At 31.9% G+C, this 20,369-nt stretch overlaps 2 long non-coding RNA genes across 2 annotated transcripts; both read left to right on the top strand.

The window, feature by feature from the left end:
• Nucleotides 1-506: 506 nt before the first annotated feature.
• Nucleotides 507-18,290, top strand: LOC127716035 (uncharacterized). Its single transcript, XR_007988716.1, has 4 exons — nt 507-542; nt 15,648-15,815; nt 16,229-16,443; nt 17,273-18,290. It is a non-coding gene; the product is annotated as an uncharacterized LOC127716035 (long non-coding RNA).
• LOC127716049 (uncharacterized) lies at nt 3,761-11,339 on the top strand. Its single transcript, XR_007988730.1, has 3 exons — nt 3,761-5,318; nt 6,178-6,273; nt 10,014-11,339. It is a non-coding gene; the product is annotated as an uncharacterized LOC127716049 (long non-coding RNA).
• Nucleotides 18,291-20,369: the final 2,079 nt, after the last annotated feature.

The following is a 20,369-nucleotide window of genomic DNA, read 5'->3' as shown; positions in this document are numbered from 1 at the left end:
GGAAGTAAATCAACAATGTTTAATCTATAGACAAATGCAATTATGTGTATATTTGAACAAAACAAATTTACATTCTAGCTCCGGTCCATTTCGTTTTTTTTGGGGTTTTTTTTTGTGACCATTTTTCGTCTTTTTTGATTGACTAAATGCATTACTATTTTCGCGATCTCCACCTATGAGCATAGTAAGATATCCTTCAAAGAAATAAACGTGTAACTTTATTGGCACCTTCAAATGCATGAATCTATGCATGGTAATGTACACATATGATATGAATATGTATTTGTGTAAAATTAATGACCTGCAAATTATATCATATCTGACTTAATTCATTACATTATAAACTAATCATTTCATATAAAACAACGAGCTTGAACAATGCTGTAAAAATCGTTAAAAGGCTAAACCGAGCATTTCAAAAGACTATGCACAATATCGATTTAATGACCAAAATACTGGTTTTCAGAAAACATATACTATCATACAGTTATGTAAACTAAATATAACCGGATAATAAAACACGTAATCTAGCAGGAAGTCACGTATGTATAATATATTTATTACCTCTATTATTCGATCGTATTATTTACATAAATATGCACATTACAATGTTCTATTGATTGCTCTTTTGCACTTTATTATAAATAGACATATGAATTTTGTTCACGTCCTACATGTACATGTATTAATGTACTTGTTGTATTACTTATGACATTTTGACTTATTATTGTTATGGCAATGTCACTTGTCCTAGTATTAGATGAAAGCTTCTCATGTATGAGGGGCGTCAGCCCCGAAGATATGAGATGTTTACATCTGATGAACATAGAAGTGATAAATGAATATTTTATATTTTCTCTTGTTATAAAAAGAGTAATAGGTTTTGATAAAACAGGAAAAGTGTCATCATCTCAAATTTTCCGGATGCAGTAACGCTTTAAGAAGATGTTTTGTAGTTATTGATTTGGAATGAAGTCTACTTTTCTGTCATCAAATTGATACATTATTACTGTATTATAAACATATGAATTGCTGAACTATTTTGTCTTTTTTCTGGTTTAATTGCTAAACTCTGAACTTTTTTTTTATGATAAATGATAACACTTAGAACTATGAAAGTACGATAACAAATTAAACCTTCAAATAGTCAGCTTATGAAAAGTAGTTGGACAGCGATTGATTTCGGAAATTAGAATATCTACAGAAATTTTGGTATGCTGGATAAGGGCAGGAAAAAGGCAATTGATATATGAAAACTTCTTTAGATTTTTTTTCAAATATCAACACTTTTTTAATAAGTTGTGTGCATTCGTACCGATTTACTGTATTCCATCACACGGAACGCTTAAACCTTTAAAAACGAAATTTAAGGTCGATTGCCAATGTGATTAGAATATTATACTTGACAATAATGTATACTATGAAACGGAAATGTGCAACTAAGGAAGCAATTCATTAGGCAAATTGGTTTAACAAATAAAACTTCCATGTACATGTTTTAGATGTAAGATAATAGATCATCATGTATATATTAAACACAATTATATTTGCTAACGACTGGATCCATGTCTGATTTTGATATTCGTTTAAGTATAAAAAAGGGTTTACATAATAAATTAATTTCATTTAAAAAGTAATATAAATAAATTTACTCAAATGTCAGAACTATTAAAAAAAAAAAAAGATAATGGAAATGATATATTTCGTGCACATGAATGTACATGTATGATAACATGTTTGATAAGCTCACGTGAATTATAGATGAAAAGGTGAAAACAAAACTTAATTAGTACATTCCTTGGCTCTCGGTCATAAAACTTTACTCAGTACTCGGGAGTACAAAAGTGTGCTCGAAGCAACAAAAACACAATATTTTGATTTTGTTCACACATTGTTGTCAATATAATGGAATTTTATGAGAAAAAGAGGTTTGTCTAGCTATAAAACCAGGTTTAACCCACCAATTTCGACACAAGGAAATGCCTGTAACAAGTCAGGAATATGACAGTTGTTTTCCATTCGTTTGATGTGTTTGAGTTTTTGGTTTTGCCATTTGATAAGGGACGTTTTGAATTTTCCTTGAAGTTAGGTTTCTTTATTATTTTAATTTTGATAGGTTCATATCTGAGTCTGAGTACGATCAACGCGCTCAGAATTTTTATGACTGCAAGGCCTGGATTTCTATCTTAAAGTAAAATTATCATAGACATGAAAGAATTATTTCTAAAACTAAACCAGTTATTAATCAGGAGACAGTTTGATACATATGCAGGGAGATCATGTCATATAGCGACCCCACCCAAGTGTTTTAAAGGAGATACTGGCATTTTGAGAAGATATCCAAAAATAAATGTCACTGGATGTTCAGTAATTTCCTCTATTTTACAAAGGTATTTCTCCATGAATTGAGCATGCTTCAAATATTTGTCCCTGGACATTACGCAATAAACAACAAAACAATAAACCGATCTTTTTCTTGTTCTGGGAATGGACGAATACCTTCACAATATGTTTCCTTCTTATAGACATTTAACTCCTCTGAAACTGCACGTCCTATTCTGGGTTTGAAGGCAGATAAACATTGAATAAAATTTGGCAACATCACTCAAGATTAAACCTCAATGTGAATCCCTCTAATTCTCCTTTGTAATCCATATTTTGTTCGACCGTTAATAGTTTGAATTTCCATTATTTGGTTAAGATTCAAGACATCGGAAATGCTACATGACACCTACGGAGCCCTAATGGTCTCATACAGATAAAAACTTGTGGTTTTTAAAGTTCAGCGCTGTGGATATAAAGTCCTGCGCTTGAGATTTAAATTTAATTTGCAGCTTCATCGCTGCATGGACTTTACACCTACAGCGCTGGACTTTAGATTGACAGCGGAGGATTTTATATCTACAACGCTTGATTTTACATCTCCAGCGCTGGATTTTAAATCTCCAGCACTCGACTTTAGATCTACAGCGCCGGACTTTATATCTCCAGCGCATTACTTTTTATCTACAGCGCTAGGCTTTACATTCCCAGCGTTTGACTTTGAAAACCCAAACTGCGAAACGAATTTATAATACCGCTATCACGACTTATACAAATCAGTGATAACAAATTTAATCTGTCGTCATAAATTATAAAAACCTGTGATAATTTTTCAAGAAATTCAAGTTTAATCCGTGATAACGATTCTAATCCGTTATCACGACTAACAAAAATAATTGTAATGGCGAATGTTGTGCTTAATTACGAATCCCAAAAAAAACCCAACCTGTGATTACTTATTCCACTTATTTGTTATCTCGAATTGCATATGTGTCCAGTTACTTATATATCCACTTGTTTGTTTATTTATACCAATAACCATGCGAAATTATTCAGCATTCATACTGTTTATGTCTATGAGTCAGTGTATGACCTTATGTCCATATTCTCATACAGCCACTTGTTTGTTTATACCAATAACCATGAGGAATTGTTAAGGATTGATATCTGTTAATGTCTGCAAGTCAGTATATGACCTTTCTTCAGTTTCTCATTTAGCCATTCGGTTGTTTATACCAATAACCATGAGGAATTGTTTAGCATTTATTACTGTTAATGTCTGTTAGTCAGTGTATGACCTTATGTCCAGTTACTCATATAGCCACTTGTTTGTTTTTACCAATAACCATGAGGAGATGTTCCACATTTATTACTGTTAAGGTCTGTGAATCAGTGTATGACCTTATGTCCAGTTACTCATATAGCCACTTGTTTGTTAAGAGCCAATCCGCCAGAAAACCATGCAATATTCAGAAAATCGTCCAAATCGACAATCACAACTTGACAAATTTTTATACATCATCTTAATCCTTGACATAAAATAAAAGAATTTGACCACTTAATTTTTCCCAGAATCGTATCTATTTTTAGTAACAGCCTCATTTGCATAATTCTGTAAATTCATAATGAAACCAAGGAAAAATCCAACTTTTTTATGTCTTTTAAGAATGACCCAGAAGCATATTAAATGGGGTAGTTGAGTTTTTAGAGTAATGTCAGCTGAAACTCATCCATTTAACTATGTTATGATCAATACAAATGAAAATTTAAACGATTTGGCACATTGCCAGGAGCAGGGACACAAAGGCGGGGTTTTTCATACATGAATTTACGCAGTTTTCATTCGCTTCTATCTTGCAAGACCCATTCCGGATTTGTTTGCAACTTATATTGGTTTTAACTATGGGGTATGTTTTATATCAAAACAAAATATTAAGCTTGGCAAATGACTATTATATGTTAATGTATGCCTTGGAAGAATGGTGATTTTAGTCCCAAATTGACACATTTTGATTTTGATTTTAATTAAATTCTAAACACAATTGGTACTAAAATGGCTCATAAAATCATTCGAACAAGTAAAATCAATTTGTCTGAAAAATGAAATAAGACGTATTTGTACTGCAAGTCCAAAAATCAATAAATTGTCTGAAACCAGGGAGTCCATCTTTTATGCTCTTCCATTGACTTATCTCCCTTGGGTAAGATCTCAAACATGTCAGCTCCCAGTGATGGTTTGGCAGACAAATGTTTACAGTGAAGTTTGTGAATTTAATAATCTAGGATGAGCATGTGGGCTATCCCAGCCTTATACATCTACATATTACAAACTATTTAAGATATCTGAATGCACTAAAGACCAAAATAGCATTTCCAAAAAAAATAATTACTGCCAAGAAATTTGACAATCATGATAATAATTTAGTGAATAAACATGATAAATATTGATTGGAAAAATAAGTTCATGAACAGCAAAAAGTGTTTTTAGATTTCAACGAGCAAAACAAAAGTATTCTAAATCATTCTTCGTAAAAAAAAAAAGTGAGCGAGTGGAACCACCTTGCTGCAACAAAATTGAGATTGAGAGTGTCAAAACTGCTCTGGCGCACAATCAATAAATCAACGACACTCTCTCTACCATGGTATTGAAACCAGCATTGGTAACCAAACATATTCATACAGATACAGACTACCATTCATCTACATTTAGGAAGTCTGAATAATACTGAAAACTATGGTGTAGAATTTCCAACAGGACTCCTTATTTTATATAAGACAAGGAGTGGTTTATTTTCCCATGGTTGTTACATCATCTTGTCTTTGAATAAGCTCGAAGTACAGGGACTTTTATGGAATTCATTGACATGATAGTCAAGCAAGATCATGAAGATGTCAACATCTCGTCCAACCCTCTTCCAGCAAAGCCAAAGCTGACCAAGGATCTTCACCCTTTCAAAACAGGCTGTATACAGAACGAGTTATTCCAGTAGGAACAGGTACAAATCTTACAATCAATTTTCATTTGTTCCATATAGTCAATCTGAAATTAGGGGACCAACAATTGATACATTAGCTAGATTAAAAAAGGGGTGGGGGGTGGGTGTTGAAGGGGCATGTGAATATTCTTTTACACCTGACCTGTTTCTAAGACATCTTATTTATTTTCTATGGCAAAGTGCAAACAAATAATATATATCCGTATATACATTGTTATGTCTTGGGACCATTTGATTAAAAAGCAAGGGGGAGGGTTAGAATGGTCAAAATATTTATGTCCTTGTCAGCTTAGGACAGAATTTTAATTTTCAAGCTATTAACCAGGGTACAATATATATTTATTTTCTGCTTTAAAAAATCAATTTATAGACCAGAATCATGATAATAATCAAAATCTATTTCAACATATTCAACCTTTAGCAGGTCAGGTTTTTATTCTCTTCCCCCAAGTTATATTTTCAGTTCTTACTGGAAGTTGTTCAGCTCTTTGTCTACTAAAAAAACTTTTATCTCGTGGAAAAGCCTCCTACAAATACATGATTTACATACAACATACTGTACATGTAACACTAGACAACTTTATCCAGAGAATAATATTTTTTTAATGAACTAATAGGCCATGGAGACTAAAAAAATCAAAAGCATTGCAAACTTTTGTAAAGTTCAATTTTAGGACCCTACATGTACATGTACATGTATGTAGATTACTTATAGAGCCCTTTTTAAAAGAAAAAAACATACATTTAAACTACATGCACAGTGATGCTACACTACCCTTCATTTCCTGTCTGATATATTTTATTTCATGTAAAACAAAATTGAAGAATTATTTTATAGTTTAACACTTTTTATTTGTAGGGCTATATATGTGCAAGCAATGCTCAATTAAGATGAATTTTTGTAAAAGTGACAATAGCCAGGTCAAACTAAATACATGTATAGAAGAAGACATTGGTAAGTTATTATTAACTTATATATTAATTTAACTGTTTGTATAACATGGTAATCATACAAAGTATATGTAATCACTTATATAATAACATAATTATACAATTACATGTTATACATTTGTACATCAGTTTTATTAAACAGGTCTTTGTTAACTTGGTTTTCCCATTGAAAAATCACTTTGCTAATTTTAATTTGTAGTACTATATTGGGCGGCTCCTTTATTTTCCATTCAATAACTAACAATGACTAATGAACTGTTCATACATTCCATTTCAATTATTTTATTTATTAATACGTATTACTTTTACTGTTTAGTCTGTTTTTTGTGATATCCATTTTACGTGACTCTGTATTTATGTATCCCGTCATACTTTGAACGACAAAATTATTTTATGTCTACCTGTGCAAATTTCAAACGCGCGATTTTACACCAGTACTTAAAACCTTCCATCCTTTATGGGTGGATTTTACATAGATATATAAAATCGTATAATATAAGCAAAATGAGGATGTTAAATTTGATGTATGCCTTTTTGTGCTTCTTTGTTACATTTGTTTGTTTTTATAGTGATTAAGATGATAACACAATGTTGACTGCTGTACCCCTATTTTTGACAATTTTACCTATTGTGTCTGTTTGTTTTGTTCACGCATCATTGTCAATATAATGGAATTTGATGCGACTGTCATACAAGTGAGAGGTTTATTATCTAGCTATAAAACCAGGTTCAATCCACCATTTTCTACATAAGAAAATGCCTGTACCAAGTCAAGAATATGACAGTTGTTATCCATTAGTTTGATGTGTTTGAACTTTTGATTTTGCCATTTGATTGGGGACTTTCCTTTTTGAATTTTCCTCGGAGTTCAGTATTTTTGTGATTTTACTTTTTCAATTATAAAAGGGGGACTTTTGAAGATATTTCACCTGTTCGATTAATTGATTGGTTGTTGGTAATGCTAATGTCCAATGGCAAATAGTTCATGCATGTTTAGGACAAGAACAAATTAAAATAAATACATTATTTGGGTTCTTAATATGCTAAATCTAACAATGTATTTAAATAATTGTCGAAGTCGCAGAAAGCTCAACATAGGGATAGTGATCCGGCGGCGGCTATGGCGGCGTCGGCGTTAACTAACTTCTTAAAAGCTTTATATTTTAGAGGGTGGAAGACCTGGATGCTTCATACTTTGTATATGGATGCCTCATGTTACGAAGTTTTCGTCAGTCACACGTCCAATGTCCTTGACCTCATTTTCATGGTTCAGTGACTACTTGAAAAAAAAGTTAAGATTTTTTGTAATGTTAAATTCTCTCTTATTATAAGTAATGGGATAACTATATTTGGTATGTGCGTACCTTGCAAGGTCCTCATGCCCGCCAGACAGTTTTCACTTGACCTCGACCTCATTTCATGGATCAGTGAACAAGGTTAAGTTTTGGTGGTCAAGTCCATATCTCAGATACTATAAGCAATAGGTCTAGTATATTCGGTGTATGGAAGGACTGTAAGGTGTACATGTCCAACTGGCAGGTGTCATCTGACCTTGACCTCATTTTCATGGTTCAGTGGTTATAGCTGAGTTTTTGTGTTTTGGTCTGTTTTTCTTATACTGTATGCAATAGGTCTACTATATTTGGTGTATGGAATGATTGTAAGGTGTACATGTCTAGCTGGCAGGTGTCATCTGACCTTGACCTCATTTTCATGGTTCAGTGGTTATAGTTTAGTTTTTGTGTTTTGGTCTGTTTTTCTTATACTGTATGCAATAGGTCTATAATATTTGGTGTATGGAATGATTGTAAGGTGTACATGTCTAGCTGGCAGGTGTCATCTGACCTTGACCTCATTTTCATGGTTCAGTGGTTAAAGTTAAGTTTTTCAGTTTTGGTCTTTTTTTCTAATACTGCATGCAATAAGTCTACTATATTTGGTGTATGGAATGATTGTAAGGTGTACATGTCTAGCTGGCAGGTGTCATCTGACCTTGCCCTCATTTTCATGGTTCAGTGGTCAAAGTTAAGTTTTTGAGATTTGATCTTTTTTTCTAATACTATATGCAATAGTTCAACTACATTTGGTGTATGGAAATATTTTATGATCTATATGTTAGTCACGCAGGTTTTATTTGACCTTGACCTCATTTTCAAGGTTCATTGCTCAGTGTTAAATTTTTGTGTTTTGGTCTGTTTTTCTTAAACTATAAGCAATAGGTCAACCATATTTGTTGTATGGAAGAATTGTTAGCTGTACATGCCTGCCTAGCATGGTTCATCTGACCTTGACCTCATTTTCATGGTTCATTGGTCAATGTTTAGTTTACTTGGTTTATGTTAAGTTTATGTGACAGTTGTAATAAAGCTTTATATTTAGGACTATCAACATAATATCAATGATTAGTAAAGAAGGCGAGACATTTCAGCGTGTGCACTCTTGTTTAAGATGTTGCAATTGGGCCCCATTTTAAATTGTTTCACATTGATTTCAAAATGGTCCAAAATTTTTTTTCTTATTTTTACACAACTTGAATTCTTGAGGTTCTTTTGATATACAAAATGCAAATGTTTTATATTTAGATTTTTAATTTTGGTCCGGTTTTTAAATTTGTCCACATTTTAAAGTCCAAAGGGTCCAAATTTTAACTTAGTTTAAATGTAACAAAACTTGAACTCTAATTACAATGAATTAGGGTTCTTTGAATGATAAATAGAAATAATCAAATATCCTGAATATAAATATGTACTTAGATTTATGATTTTGGTCCCAGTTTTCAAGTTGGTTCAAATGGGGTCCATAATTTAACTGTGTTTGATTTCAACAATAATTTTAAAGATGCTGATTCAGCCTGAATCTAATCTGGTGTTATCTTTTTAAATGAAACTTTAGTGAAAAGAAAAGCACAATATGTGGATGATTATCTGATGTCAAACATTTTCAAGATGGCCACCAAGGATGGCACAAATTTCAACACTGGTTAATTTAATGAAAATTGCTAATTAGGGATAGTTGTGGCAGTTTGACTTGCTAAACAAAGTAAGGTTGTTTTTTCTTCCAAAATGGCAAACATTTTCAAGATGGCCTTATATGAAAATTGACATTAAGGAATTATAGCACTTTTGACATGCCAACAAAACAATGAAATTTTTTTTTAAGATGGACACAGCAAATAAAGGGTAAAATTTTCAATTTTGTTGAGTTTGATTTTAAAGAATATTGATATTTAACTGTACTTTGACACAGAGAACAGATATAAAGATGGCCACCATTTCAAAGATTGTCACTAAAAGCGGTCAAATTATCACCATTGTCTGTTTTCAATGTAAAATTGTATTGAGAGGTAATTTGACATGCCAAACCAAATGGAGGCAATTTTTATTGTTGTAAAGATGTTAAGGGCTATTTGGACATGCTTAAAAGGAGTGGATAATAACTATTCTGCAAAAATGATTTGGCTTTAGTTGGGAGAATTTTGTAACTGCATCCACTTACAGTAAAAGTTGTCAATTTTATTACCTGTCAGTGGTATATATGAAATTAAAAAAAAATGTGGTATGATTGCCAATGAGAACAAATGACATAGAAGTAAAGCTATAGGTCTTCATATGCCATATGGCCTTCAACAATGAGCAAGACCTATACTGCATATATATTCAGCCATAAAAGGCCCCAAAATAAGAAAATGAAAAAATATGAAAACTAACAGCCTGATTTATGTATGTATGTTTTGTGGTTTTTCAGATCTAGACTCGCAGCTAACCTTTCTGTCAGTGTCAACAACAACTGAACTTTCACAGTAGTCAACATCAGATTGGGAGACTGATAATGCTTCTAACAGAAACAATTTCAACCAACCAAACAAGCAACAGAAACTTTCCAACTTTAAAACATCAGTTAAATCTTCCATGGGATGATGTCTCAAAAAATAACAGTTCATCATTTATGGAGATTTTAATGTTATGGTTTTTCTTTTACAAGAAAGTTAATGTACACTTGTTTTATAGTAAAACCTATAGCCGTTCAAGTATAAAAAAACACATTCAACTTTATTGAAATTTGAAGATTCATATGACTTATTTTAATTCTGTTATCTCCGAGGATGTGATGTAGAGCATTATAGGTACAGTAATCTTAACAGCTATCCAATTTCATTCAAAATTCTTTATAAATTTTGCACTGGTATATATAGACTAAGTAATTTGTTTTTCGTCTAGTTATGGGATTTATTTTTAGCAGCATTTATGATTTTCATGTTTGTATTGACCACATTGCAGCAACATAGATATAGGTACCTGGCAAATCTTGCCTTGTTAGCATACTAGGCTCAAAGGGTCATAAAAAAATTTCCATCACTAAGTGTCTGTTAAAATCATCTGTTTACAGTTTTCACTTTTAAACCATCATCTTAATAACTTTAGAAGAAGTGTCATACATATATATATGTATACAAAATTTAAAAACTTTTCAATATATATATATATATATATATACTTTTTCACTCATTTGGTCTTTTGGAAAATGTTGTTTGTGCTGTATTTAGACCCCTCTACCAAGAAATTTGTTTTGCATGCACACGTATAAAAATTGCGGTTTTTATCCAACGCAATCATAGGTTTGAACGTTGTTTTCATTTTAGACTTGTTTGTATATATATATATATATATATATATATATTGATAAAAACTATCAACATGACAAGATCTAAATACCCAAAATTTTTCTGAAAAATTGGACATAACATCTATGAGCTATTGTCCCTGAAATGTGTAAATTTACAAATTTTCACAGTTTTCTGCTACTATCCGACAACTATGTCAATATATTATAAGAATAAATTGCAAAAGTGGTCAGAAGAAACTTTTTTTTTACAGTCTGAACTTATTCTGAATTGTTTAACTTCTAATTTAAATTGATTGCGTTTGAAATATGTGTTTTTTATCGTTTTAGGTGCACAATTTGTCAATACGATCTATTTCGGCTCCTGGGAGCCTCTAGATTTATAATGAATAATTTGTATTTATGTATGATTATTTTCTTAATGTATTAAATGAAACATTAATTATTCTTTTCCATTTGTTGTTATACTTATTTATAAGTCCAGATCCTATCATATGTCAGTAGTTACAAATTAGACGGCAAAATTGAGAAAATTTGAATATGCAGGTTACCCCATTTTGTTGTGGCATATACCAGACACCAACATTATTTGCCGAGCTTGATATTTTTTTTGATTGGGTATATATAGTTATACTTTGCAAGTAGATATGTTGTTTTACAATAATAAACGGGTCTTGGAGTATGTTGGCTCTGAAAGATGACCAAAATCAGCCATTTTGGACATGTAGCTAAATAAGACATATTGAAACAGTTAGATTATACATACACTTAATAGACAGCATTGTTAATTCTATGCATTCTTACACTTAAAGTGATGTATTACTAGGAACAACTATCAAAAAATTATAAATGTTACCACATTTTTTTATTTAAACCAGCGAAATATGCCAAAAAAGGCTTATTTTTGCTGTTTTCGAGCAATTTCATCTGTTAAAACATGGCGCTCAAAAAATATCCAGATCGGTTCAATATTTTCCCAAAAAAATTTGTGTGGTTATTTACATTACTAAGGTGCACCAATATGCCAAATATGAACTCATTTGGAAAAAGTGACATTCGGACGGTTTTGCATGGTTTTCTGGCAGATTGGCTCTTAATACCAATAACCATGAGGAATTGTTCAGCATTTATTACTGTTAATCTCTATGAGTCAGTATATGACTTTATGTCCAGTTACTTGTTTGTTTTTATTAATAACCATGTGGAATTGTTCCACATTTATTACTGTTAATGTCTGTGAGTCAGTGTATGACCTGATGTCCAGTTACCCATATAGCCACTTGTTTGTTTATACCAATAACCATAAGGAATTGTTCAGCATTTATTACTGTTAATGTCTGTGAGTCAGTGTATGACCTTATGTCCAGTTACTTATATAGCCACTTGTTTGTTTATACCAAAAACCATGGGGAATTGTTCAGCATTTATACTGTTAATGTCTGTGAGTCAGTGTATGACCTTATGTCCAGTTACTCATATAGCCACTTGTTTGTTTATACCAATAACCAAGTGGAATTATTCAGCATTTATTACTGTTAATGTCTGCAAGTCAGTATATGACCTTTCTTAAGTTTCTCATATAGCCACTTAGTTGTTTATAATAATAACCACGAGGAATTGTTTAGCATTTATTACTGTTAATGTCTGTGAGTCAGAATATGACTTTATGTCCAGTTACTTGTTTGTTTTTATTAATAACCATGTGGAATTGTTCCACATTTATAACTGCTAATATCTGTGAGTCAGTGTATGACCTGATGTCCAGTTACTCATTTAGCCACTTGTTTGTTTTTACCAATAACCATGAGGAATTGTTCAGTATTTATACTGTGAATGTCTATGAGTCAGTGTATGACCTTATGTCCATATTATCATACAGCCACTTGTTTGTTTATACCAATAACCATGAGGAATTGTTAGGGATTTATAACTGTTAATGTCTGCAAGTCAGTATATGACCTTTCTTCAGTTTCTCATTTAGCCATTCGGTTGTTTATACCAATAACCATGAGGAATTGTTTAGCATTTATTACTGTTAATGTCTGTTAGTCAGTGTATAACTTTATGTCCAGTTACTCATATAGCCACTTGTTTGTTTTTACCAATAACCATGAGGAGATGTTCCACATTTATTACTGTTAAGGTCTGTGAGTCAGTGTATGACCTTATGTCCAGTTACTCATATAGCCACTTGTTTGTTAATACCAATAACCATGAGGAATTGTTCAGCATTTATTACTGTTAATCTCTATGAGTCAGTATATGACTTTATGTCCAGTTACTTGTTTGTTTTTATTAATAACCATGTGGAAATGTTCCACATTTATTACTGTTAATGTCTGTGAGTCAGTGTCTGACCTGATGTCCAGTTACCCATATAGCCACTTGTTTGTTTATACCAATAACCATAAGGAATTGTTCAGCATTTATTACTGTTAATGTCTGTGAGTCAGTGTATGACCTTATGTCCAGTTACTTATATAGCCACTTGTTTGTTTATACCAAAAACCATGGGGAATTGTTAAGCATTTATACTGTTAATGTCTGTGAGTCAGTGTATGACCTTATGTCCAGTTACTCATAGAGCCACTTGTGTGTTTTTACCAATAACCATGAAGAGTTGTTAAGGATTGATATCTGATAATGTCTGTAAGTCAGTGTATGACCTCATGTCCAGTTACTCATATAGCCACTTGTTTGTTTATACCAATAACCATGAGGAATTGTTCAGCATTTATTGCTGTTAATGTCTGCAAGTCAGTATATGACCTTTCTTAAGTTTCTCATACAACCACTTGGTTGTTTATAATAATAAGCATGAGGAATTGTTTAGCATTTATTACTGTTAATGTCTGTGAGTCAGTGTATGACCTGATGTCCAATTACTCATATAGCCACTTGTTTGTTTATAACAATAACCATGAGGAATTGTTCAGCATTTATTACTGTTAATGTCTGTGAGTCAGTGTATGACCTTAGGTCCAGTTACTTATAAAGCCAATTGTTTGTTTTTACCAATAACCATGAAGAATTGTTAAGGATTCAATACTGTTAATGTCTGTAAGTCAGTGTATGACCTGATGTCCAGTTACTCATATAGCCACTTGTTTGTTTATAACAATAACCATGAGGAATTGTTCAGCATTTATTACTGTTAATCTCTATGAGTCAGTATATGACTTTATGTCCAGTTACTTGTTTGTTTTTATTAATAACCATGTGGAATTGTTCCACATTTATTACTGTCAATGTTTGTGAGTCAGTGTATGACCTGATGTCCAGTTACCCATATAGCTACTTGTTTGTTTATACCAATAACCATGTGGAATTGTTCAGCATTTTTACTGTTAATGTCTGTGAGTCAGTGTATGACCTTATGTCCAGTTACTCATAGAGCCACTTGTTTGTTTTTACCCAAAACCATGAGGAATTGTTCAGTATTTATACTGTGAATGTCTATGAGTCACTGTATGACCTTATGTCAATATTCTCATATAGCCACTTGTTTGTTTATACCAATAACCATTTGGAATGTTTCACATTTATTACTGTATATGTCTGTGAGTCAATCGACGACCTGATGTCCAGTTACTCATATAGCAACTTGTTTGTTTTTACCAAAAATCATGAGGAATTGTTCAGCATTTATTACTGTTAATGTCTGAGAGTCAGTGTATGACCTTAGGTCCAGTTACTTATAAAGCCAATTGTTTGTTTTTACCAATAACCATGAAGAATTGTTAAGGATTCAATACTGTTAATGTCTGTAAGTCAGTGTATGACCTTATGTCCAGTTATTCATATAGCCAGTTGTTTGTTTATACCAATAACCATGATGAATTGTTCAACATTTATTATTGTCAATGTCTGTTAGTCAGTATATGATCTTTCTTCAGTTTCTCACAAGCCATTTGGTTGTTTATACCAATAACCATGATGAATTGTGAAAGATTGATGACTGTTAATGTCTGCAAGTCAGTATATGACCTTTCTTCAGTTTTTCATATAGCCACTTGGTTGTGTATACCAATAACCATGAGGAATTGTTTAGCATTTATTACTGTTAATGTCTGTATGTGAGTGTATGATCTTATGTCCCGTTAATCATATAGCCACTTGTTTGTTCATACCAATCAAATCATGAGGAATTGTTCAGAATTAATGTCAGTGAGTCATTACATGAATATGACCTGATGTCTAGTAACTCATTTAGTCACTTGTTTGTTTATGCAAATAACCATGAGGAATTGTTCAGCATTTATTACTTGATGAGCTGTGCACAGGTGGGGTTTGAAAGGTCAAATTTCTTACTCTATGTCCTGTCCAATTTACCAGCCAGTGATAGTTCAAATTTCATCCCTTTTGAGTCCTTTTACAGGACCTACCTTTTGTCTGTTAATTTGTTCTTGTCTTCAAAATGCATGAACTATTTGCCACTGAACATAAAGCAACCAACAATCAATTAGTCTTAAGGTTAACAGAGGTAATGCCATCATCGATGTTATAATACCTATAATTTTATGCTAAAATTATATCTTTGTTTGCAATATTATGTTAAGTCAATAATGCAAAAATTTATCATTTTTTCTGCAAAACTAAAATTTTATCATAATGGAAGCTAAAATGTTATCTTAATTTATGGAAGCTTAAATTTTAGCTTTTGGTCTGAAAAGGAACCAGCTAAAATTTTAGCTCTCCTTTAAGTTACTTATTGATTCAAGCTAAACTTTTATCTTATGATTCTTTTTATTGCTTCAGGACTGATGAAGATTGTACAGCAGAATAAAAATGATTGATCATTTGGGATTATCTCTTGTCCTTGAAATATATTTAAACAAGTGCAGAGATATTTTTGCCAGAGCTTTTGTTCTTTTGCATGAATGTTCAGAAAGACGAAATATATATATATGAAAAAAGAAAAAATTGGTAAGTTTTTGAAAATTGATAAAATTATAACATTTTCAGCTAAAATTTTAGTTTTTTGCAATATTCTATAAAAAATCTACTCTTGAGAAAGTGAGACCGTCTCAAAATATAAAATCTACCTTTATTGCTAGTCTTGAAAGTCGTTTTCTGGTATTTCAGTCTAATAGACATAAAAACAAATTTCTGCCTAAAACCACATTCTAAAGTTGAAGAATAGTAACTACAAAAACAAACGAAGATACATATATCATGCATTAGGAAAGGTCAAATGATACACATAATTTTTTCATGTTTAAAAGACATTATCAGGATGCTTGATACGTTGTCTGCTTTTATACAGTATTTCATGTAATTGCTTTTTCGTGTTCGTCCATCAATTCCGTTTAAAATTGCCAATAAATACATTTTTTCAGAGATATTTAGCGAAAATTCTATGTAAATCAGAACTACGGAGTATGTGCTCATGATCAAGGATGGATGTACGTCCTTGATAAAAGAAAGATGCTGTCCATATGAATGCATTTGCTCGATTCCTATGTTCCTTTATACAAAGCACTTCACAGATAGAAACTGGACATGTAGAAAGTACAAAGGGAGTCATCTCCACATTGATACATTGTTTGCGAAGGTTGTGCACTTAGTATACGTTAATATTGATGATTTTCCCGATTATTGTCAATTTAGGAAGATTATAAAGGTTGCAGTAACCTATCTTCGGATAGTTGAGAATCCGAACTGATGTGGTATAGGAAATATAATATTTAAATAACCTTTATCTTACTGATATATGAACAGGAAGATACTGGACCAACTAGGGGATTGATCGCTTGATAATTGGTTGTTTTTCGTCCAGCAGCAACAAATTTCTGGAAGGGCTTACAAATAAACGCCTTCTTTTACTGTTTTTTTTTTTTGTTAACGCACTAACTAGAAATGTCTTAATTTACAAAGTATTCGTGAAATGATTTTTGCTATTTAATGGTTTTTAATCAGTGTGAAAACTCATCAAAGATACATGGCGTACATGTTTTTACTCAAGACGCGCGGTTCGTCTACACAAGACTCTACAGTTGCACCCGAATGAGAATAATTTGAAGGCAAAGTCAAACGCAAAGTTGAATTGCATTTAAAACCAAAAAAAACAACGAAAAGAGTTTCTAAATACGACAAAGGCACTCGGGGGATTGAAAACCTTAGTACATTTCTGTTATTCGAATTATGTTAAACTTTATAAACAGATAATTTACAGAAAATGAACATTTCAATGATAAGTTGTCAACTCCAAATTCCTGACTATTGGGCTGGTGATAAAACCCAGCAAAGATATCAGGCGTACAATTACTATTTTGTAGGCACATCCTTTTCGTGTTTTTAATTTATCTAAATTTGGTTATGTTATGGGATACTATAATAAATAAAATGAACGAGATAATTTATGAAAAAAAAATGTGTTGTAGACATGGCACAGCCAGCGGATATGATGGTTATTTCAGTCCGTGCAGACTTATCAAGAGCTGATTAATAAGAACAACGTTTTGTTTTAAAAGAGTATGGCAACTGACCTGACATCACACGATATATGGAACATTATGCTTTTCTTAAATTGGATATCAATAATTCAATTAGTTTTTATTGTAAACATATTAGTATAGACCGGTTAAAGTACCGGATCTGGCTCCTTTTAAGATAAATCTGATTTTACCTGAATTATGATAGTGTTAACAATTTTCCAATTAAAAACTTGCTACACACTATGTGTGTTTAGTTTCAATGTATTTAAATGTAACTTATGTGATCAAGCCCATGTAACTTCATTTTGTCTGGTTCCAAAGAATAAAAAAAGCATGAAATACGAATGGATGATACAAAAACTTACCCAAGGAAAAACAACAAATAATTGGCAAGAGAACAGAAAAAAAAGGAAATAAATGATAGCTCACAAAAAAATATACAGAAAATATAAAAAGTTGTTATAGGTTTCATAATGGGTAAAAATGTGAAATGAACTGAATATCAGGTTGTCTGCATATTGATATTATAAAAGATCAGCTGCGAGATACAATTTGATCCTTTATGTCGAGTGAGCAGCAAATTTTTACAATATCAATATGTAGTCAACCAGATAACCGAATTATCGGTTTGTATTTGTAGATTTTGCATGATAAAATAAGTGTTTTCTTTGTTTCATCTGCAAACCGGAAGGTAACTTGATAAGTTCTGGGCAAACTTACTACTTCTGTGCATTCCTTATAGCGTCGGTGATATGTTCGGGTCAAATTAATCAGGCCGGGTCAACGTACTTCACGCCACAAAGCCGTGATAGCAATTTTGTTCATAGCTGCGTAGAGTGATGCGGACATTGGACGATCGATCAAGCTTTCTATCAGCCAGAGTTATTACATTTCATTTCAATAATACACGAGCCTTTAGAAGGTTTATTGTTGTTATTTAAAGTAAATAAAGAAATGTTATTTATTTGTTGCTTTGGAGGAGAATTATATGAAAATAAGAAGATATGTGTTATGACAACTATCAACCAGAGTCCAAATGATGTGTGTATAAACATCAATAAGTCAACAATGCGACCTTGAACAATGACCAAATATAAACCTATGTCAGATAAAATACAACTCGACATGAGCTTATATTACAGAAATCAAACGAAAACACTAACGGCATGATTTATGAACAAACAATAAAACAGAACATGATAGACATCTACTAACGAGAACCACTGAAGTACAGGCTCACGAATTATAGACTGATGTAAAATGTAGCGAGGTAAAATATACTGCGAGAGCTCAGTCTTTCTTCTTATCTGAGACCATGGTGTTATAGCAAAACAGTTGAATTTGAAGGTTAAAAAACCATTAACATTAAAAACAAAAGACACGTAACTACTCCAATATTACTGAAGTGACAGTGAGGCAATTATAATTAATGAATAAATCATGTCCTAACATGTTAAAGAATCCACCAGTGCACAAACGAATTAATGAAAAGTATTACACTGTCTTTGATATTTGAAAGTTATCATTGACCTAACGAATAGCCAATGGAAATTTGGAAATTCTGTATCATATTGCGGAGAAGAGCTATTAAATTAACATATCCATCGTATTACTTGTTCATACCAAACTCTGTTCAATGTTACACAAGGAATACATAATAATGTAGAAAATAAATAATTGCCACATCCATAAGAAAAACTATGATATAGATATGACTTATAGTCTTCTGGAAGGGAACGTAATTCCTGCTGTTTGTAGTATAAACCCAGTGATATATATTCACATTGACAAATAATATCTAACTTTATTTCTAATTCCGGAACAATGTCAGCATTGTCAGCTCAGTGTAAATGTTGTGTGGTCAGTTATTCGGTATCTGTTTTTTACTACATATACAAATGTATAAATGTACATAAATGCTTTAGATGGGAAAAATAAGTCAATTGCTAAACGCATTATCGGCTGCTTTACCAGTTGTTAATGATTTTGTCTCTTCTATATTCGATGAGGTTATACGTTGCCATACGTTTTTAAATTTTATATATGTACGCGTCATTTTTCTGTTCTGACATTCAAAGGCATGCTGCTTGATGCTTTATAACGAGCATTGATCCGTTTAAAACTTGTAATGCTGTAGTACATTTTGATTTTTTGCAACTTTGTAACACATATACTTAGTAATTATTAGGTTAAAAGCAATGATTTGCAATTTGCCTATCTACTTTCCTTTTCATTTACATACTTATATTTGACTAATAAAAACACTGTGTGTCGGAAATTTAACCGGATTTTGATCACATAATATGAATATGAATGAATATCTTATTGGCATTCATGCAATGTCTTCATAATTATATGTCTACGTGTTGAAACTTGTTTGAAAAATGTGATTCATCGAAAAGAACTATCAATCCACCGTTAAACATCAATCTCAAAAGGGAATAATCTTTCTAAATTCCTCTATAAGAAAGAATAGATGATATAATTGGATGTGCTAATTTGACAAATATCTATTAAAAATGCCTATAACTCGAGATCACGACACGACGTTCGACAATTAGCAGAAAACACTTATCCCATCGGATGATTGTCGAACCAAAATTCATTCAGTTTAGTCAGCTATCAATAGTCCTGAATTAAAAAAATGTGAAATAATGTCAAGATTTAAATTTCGGATTTGATAGACACTTAGTATGCATTGTAATCGCAAATAACCTTCAATCAAATTCTATTACAAGCAACGTTTTTTTTTTAGTTTGGTTAACGACTGCAATTCTATTAAATTGTTTTATCGACATATTAATTTTTTTTGCCATAAAGTTGTGTGCTCTTCTTGGAATTATGAATATTTTTTGACACTTCGCAACTTCATATTCAAAAGTTTGCAAAATCATTAACAACAACTATATTGACACCTTTACATGAAATATGTGCAAAACTGCAAGAAAATTGGTAAGCTTAACCTTTGGAAAGACACCAAAACCACATCAACGATCTATTTTTGTTTTAATCTACAACAGGGAAAGATGGATATTGTGAATTA

The sequence above is a fragment of the Mytilus californianus genome, unplaced genomic scaffold (assembly GCF_021869535.1).
Source record: "Mytilus californianus isolate M0D057914Y unplaced genomic scaffold, xbMytCali1.0.p SCAF_9, whole genome shotgun sequence".
NCBI lineage: Eukaryota > Metazoa > Mollusca > Bivalvia > Mytilida > Mytilidae > Mytilus > Mytilus californianus.
Note: the sequence above shows the minus strand (reverse complement) of the source record. Positions and strands in the feature narration are given on the sequence as shown.